The sequence below is a fragment of the Zingiber officinale genome, chromosome 6B, assembly GCF_018446385.1.
Source record: "Zingiber officinale cultivar Zhangliang chromosome 6B, Zo_v1.1, whole genome shotgun sequence".
Lineage (NCBI taxonomy): Eukaryota > Viridiplantae > Streptophyta > Magnoliopsida > Zingiberales > Zingiberaceae > Zingiber > Zingiber officinale.
This window is the reverse complement of record NC_055996.1, coordinates 136232166-136238061: the sequence shown is the minus strand read 5'-3', so window position 1 is coordinate 136238061 and position 5896 is coordinate 136232166. Positions and strand designations below refer to the sequence as shown.

Genomic DNA, 5896 nt, shown 5'->3' with positions numbered 1-5896 from the left:
GATAGATTGTTAGCACATTTTATAATAGTATGAATTAGCACAAATAGTATGACTTAGATTCCGTCTTTCCGAGACCGGAATCTAGTCACGATCTTGACTTAGACATCCGAAATGGATCTAAGCCGGATCGACGCCTAATGTTCCCTTCCCGGGAACGCGTCCTCGCAGTCACTCCCCTCCAGTGACTTACCTCACTTACCTGCCAGACGTCCGGTCAGCCCGTCGACCCGTCTGGACTTCTCGCCAAGCGTCCGGTCAGCCCGTCGACCCGCTTGGACTTCTCGCCAGCTATTCGGTCAGCCCGTCGACCTAGCTGGACTTCGTGCCAGACATCCGGTCAGCCCGTCGACCTGTCTGGACTTCTCCTACACACTCGATCAAAGTGTCAGACAACAACAAAACTAACTTAACCTATTTGTCATTCATCAAAACCTAGGTTAGACCGTTAGTGCTACCTGCACCAACAATTATTACATACAAAATATACATCAGCCACACTCGGCTGGAATATATATACCATAGAAAATGGAAACAACACAACCACGCAGTTTAATATACTCAGCCTACTCGGCTGGACAAAAATAAAATAAGCACAGCGGAAAGAGAACGAAGAGAAAATCCACAAATTGCAAAGTTATCAAAACATCACAAATACCAAGTTCACACAACAAGTATCAACATAGTTCTCACAACACCAAATCCAACGAATACGAAATGCAAGTAACGAGAAACAGAACCAAAATCAATTTTCGAATATGACGCGGGACCCAGGCCTGGCAGCTGGCATCTCTCCAAGCATTCATGAATCATCTACTGCTACCTGGCGAAAGAAAACCATTTTTTACGGGGTGGTGAGTATTGGAACTCAGCGGGTAAGGAAAGATAGTGCATGAACATAAAATACAACTAGAAAGTGAGCCAAAAGTATACAGTCTCATACAGAAATAGCAAATACTACAAAAGAACCAAAACAAATGTTCATACCTGAAACCATGTCCTAGGCTAGGTATAGTATGTAACGACCACCCTTCTTACTACTACTACTACTCTCTAAGAGTGACTGCTACTTAACTACTAACTCTACTTAACCGGTACGCTACTTAACTACGAGAAATCTCTACCGAAAAATTTCGGCAGAGTCTCCCCTGTACCGGTGACCAAATCATCAATACAAACAAACTATACTCAGCCACAGGCGGCTGGAACATATATCTTCACAACCACGCAGTATAATATCACAAATAAAAGAAGGAAACTACCCTAACAATAGCAAACATCAATATCACTCCATCAATAGAACCCAACTACAAACGCGGAATAAACTTAATTACAATATTGACTCATAATAACATTAAAAGAAAACTAAAGAACTCTAAACAGAAAAGTCTTAACAATTCCTTAGCAAACTCTTGATCTCCCCATAGTCCAGCCATCACACACCTTCATCACCACCACCTTGATGCCTTCCTTGCTAAATCTTTTCCTTTCCTTTATCTGCAGTAGGAGGAAGTGCAGTCTATAAGCATAAAGCTTAGTGAGCGCTATCTACTCACAAAAACTCGATATGCATGTATATAAATAAAAACATGCTAAAACTGAATGCTAACATGTAAAGCTACTCATGCTCATAAATAGCAAAGGAATCATACTATCTGAAATACTAAACATGTATAGCTAATCATGCTCATAATCCAATGAAGGAATCATACTAACTAAAATACTAACATGTATAGCTAATCATGCTCATAATCCAATAAAGGAATCATACTAACCGAAATACTAAACATGTATAGCTATTCATGCTCAAAATCCAATAAAGGAATCATACTAACTGAAATACTAAACATGTATAGCTATTCATGCTCAAAATCCAATAAAACTATAACTGCATGCTGAGAGCAAATAAAGCTAAACATGCTGAATAATCTAATAGCAAGAAACAAATAAAACTACTACTGCATGCTTTAAATAACAAGAAACTAAACTTTCTAATTCTAAACAAATTTGAAGCTTGTTTCATTTGTTTCAAAACTTATACTTTAATATTTCAAAATAATAATAAACTTCTTTTGGGCTCGGCATTGTACCACTTTGCGCGCATTCTTAATAAGAATCGAGGTAGCTAATCCCGAAACTACTAAGATACTTCTAGGCCTTGTGCCTAGGGGCAACTTGGAGCCCATCCCTTGGACTTTGTGTCTGGTACATGCCCTTTAAAAGTAAAATACTTATTATCTTAATTACTTCTTCTTTAAATGCCTTGACATTTTAATAAGCACCTTGTGTGCCAAAAATCCCTAAAGTCTCGACTTTGGAATCTACTTAAGGCCTTGGCCTTTTTCTTTCTTTTCTTTATCTTTCTTATACTTGTTAATACTTCTAACAGAATACTTCTTTAAAGAGAAACTGAAATGTTTAAGCAAATTCTATCTTTGAAATGCTTAAACCAAAAAAAAAACCTGCCTAATATGCTAATAAAATTCTGCATATTAAGCTTAATAAAAATCTGTCCTAAAATTGAAGTTCTGCATGCAATACTTATCAAAATCTACAAGCAATACTTATGAAAATCTGCTTATTAAAAATCTGCATACTATACTTATAAAAATCTGCATGCTATACTTATAAAAATCTGCTTATTAAAGTCTGCATACTATACTTAACAAATCTGAAATCTTTAGGCATGCTACAGCAGAAATAAATCAAAGAAAGAAAGATCTGCATTCTTTAAAAGGAAAACTGCATACACTTAGAGGGTAGCTGTTCATGCTTGTTAAAGTAGCGAAGAAACTAAAACTGCAATGCTAATAAACAGGGCTTATCATGTTTGTTAAATAGCAAAGAAAACTAATACTATGTACTTAGATTAAAGGCTGTTCGTGCCCTCTAAATAGCACAAAAAGGTCTAAACAGAAAATGCTAAACATAGGGTTGTTCGTGCCCATTAATGGCACAAAAAGATCTAAACTTGTATGCTAAATATAAGGGCTGCTCATATTAAATCTGCAAAAGATCTAAAACTGGTATGCAATTTGTGGCCGGTTCTTGCTTATGGAGATACAAAAGAAATCTGGACTGCACACTTGAATTAAAGCTATTCATACTCAGAATTAACGCTGATCTAAAACTGATCTGGATTTGGCACTAATCTAAAACTGCCTACTAAATAAATAAAAGATCTAAAACTGATCTAACTTGCTATAGGCTTATAAAACTCAAGTCGAAGTTAAACATGAACTTAAAATTCATTTAAGTTAATCACAACCTATTTTGAAGTGTGTTCGCATCTCAATCTGAGAATGAAGCTACAAGATGGCATCTAAACATTTGCAGATTCATTTCCATAAGATACAGAACTATATATATAACTACATATATATATGTAACTATTTCTTGTTATTTAATTCAAACTAGATGCTCAATTAAACTAAACCATTTCTTGATCCTTCTTTGAAACCCACAGCAGCAACACCAAAATCACAAGAACCAAAAGGAAACCAGCCGAACAACAGGAAGGCACAGAAATACAAAATCAGAGCTCATTCGCAAATCAAGACTCGCGGAACTACTCCTACTGCAGGTGAGAAGCAACTCACCTAGCGATCTTGGACTTACAACCGGAAAGGAGAAGTCTAGGGTTCCGGATAGGTGAAGATTCCCGTGATCCCTTGCGGCAACACCTTCTCCTCGATGAAGGGGACTCGCGATTGTGAAGATCTCACCGGGAAAACCCCTCGTCGGCCGCCGGAGACGAAGCTAAAGCTTCGTATTTCCTTCACTCGGCAGAAGCGGCGCCGTCGCACGCAAGGAGAAGAGGAAAAGAATTTTGAGAGAAAATTTTAGGTTTTCTCTCTTAACTTAACCTCTTTTTATAACCTAGGGTTATTTTATTAAATACTATACCTTAAATATAATCCGTTCTTTCCTTAATTAACAACAGCCGCTGGCACAGTTGGTTGGTTGCGTTTTGCTTAAGGCGCAGCTCACGGGTTCGAGTCTCGGCTGCAACCATTTTTCTTCCTATTTATTCCCTAATCATTAACTACTGCTTAACTAGAATATTTCCCCTTCTTTAATAAGAAACGCCCGCTAGCACAGTTGGTTGGGCCGGTTTTGCTTGGGTCACTCCGACCCGAGGTCGTGGGTTCGAATCTCACCTTCAACATTTCTTTTTTAAACTTCTTTCTTTTTGTAACCCTACTAAACGACCTCCAAATATTACGTAAAAATACTCTAAAAATTCTTAAAAATCTCTAGAATATTTTAAAAGTATTTCCAAATATTTTTATAGACTTTTAGAACTTGAAATAGGGAAAATTAGGTCGTTACATAGTAGGTCAGAACTGGCACTAATCTGCTATATTACTGTTCATAACTACAGAGGTAATAAGCAAGGTATATACAAATTTTCAATAACTAAACATCTACAATGAGAATATATTTCGACATAAGTAAGCATATCGGCATATGTGAACAACAACAGTAAGTAAGCAATAACATCATATATAGATAGCAGCAGCCAAAACAAATATAATAACAACAGCGTATGCACGGATGGCCACTCCCGCCTACCTCTCTGCACCATGACCCCCGTATGGTCGAGAGGTCGGGTCAGTGACAGACTGTACACCACTCCAGCTACCACTCACACGAGTGGCCGAGGGGACAGTTGCATAGTAGCTAACTAGCTACATCTACGATGGGGTCCCTGTTGCTCGTACTCCAGCTACCACTCACACGAGTGGCCGAGTGCGGCACGACAGGACAAGCGGCATCAACTCCAGCTACCACTCTCTCGAGTGGCCGAGGATGCGGCATGCATGCAATGACATGATGCGAACAATGCAACAGTCATCATATATATATAAGCAGAAACAGGTATGCTACATGAAGCCAACATGCTCAATATAGTACATGAATAAACAACAGTCAAAGCATACAAATATGGTATTTAGTATCTGCTACTAATCATGGACAACAACAAGAGACTGTATAGATATGGAAATGAATAACTCAAAGATTTGAGTGGAAGTATCAAGCGCAAGAAAATAAGAGTGGAGTCAAGGTAACAATCCTTATCCAAAAATAGCTCATGCACTAAGTTCAAATAACTAAGGAGGCAAAGTAAGAAGTACCCGCCTTTATACGTAGATCGTGCCGGAATATCTTCACACCTTAGAGTTCGCTTCAAATCAGAATCAAACCCTACAATATAGGATATATATCATAACTAAGTTCTACCATACATCAAATAGAAAAAAAAAACCTAATCCCAATCTAATTATGTAACACCAACTAATCCCACACATAAAATAGATCAAATACTGCATTTATCTCTAACCAACTGAACAATTGGCTAGACTACCACAACCTAACCATGAAATTGATTACAACTAATTAACTTGAAATCAATCTTATCCCTTGATTAATCCACCTTATTCAATATTACAATTTGATCCCTCTCGATCTGTCCAAACAAATCCCAAGCGACCACAAAGAATCAAGAACCACATCAAAATTGATTCATCACCTCCAACTTCATCCAAATTCACAGCTATCTTCAAAGAAATGAGGACCACAACAAAAATGAGTTACCACTTACCCAATCAGTCCAGAAACTTGGTGCTAATTCGATAAAGTAAGAACATTCTAACATGTAAAAAGAAACCAATTTGAAACCTTAATTTGTCCAGCCACTGGCAATAATCTAGAGGAAATAATGGAACACCGAAATCAACCACCATCTCCCCAAATTTGTTGCAGAAAATTGAGAAAGTAGGAAAACGTAAATCAAATTTACAACCTCCCTATGTTTGTTCCCGACGAATCGAAGCTACCACAAAGAAGCAACGAAATCATCAAAACCCAATCAAAATCTCTATCAAATTCCAGAACT

At 37.7% G+C, this 5896-nt stretch overlaps 1 long non-coding RNA gene across 1 annotated transcript; it reads right to left on the bottom strand.

The window, feature by feature from the left end:
• Positions 1 to 604: 604 nt before the first annotated feature.
• Positions 605 to 1496, bottom strand: LOC121990709. The gene is made up of 2 exons (XR_006114673.1): positions 1441 to 1496; positions 605 to 820 (listed from the first exon to the last, which is right to left on the bottom strand). It is a non-coding gene; the product is annotated as an uncharacterized LOC121990709 (long non-coding RNA).
• Positions 1497 to 5896: the final 4400 nt, after the last annotated feature.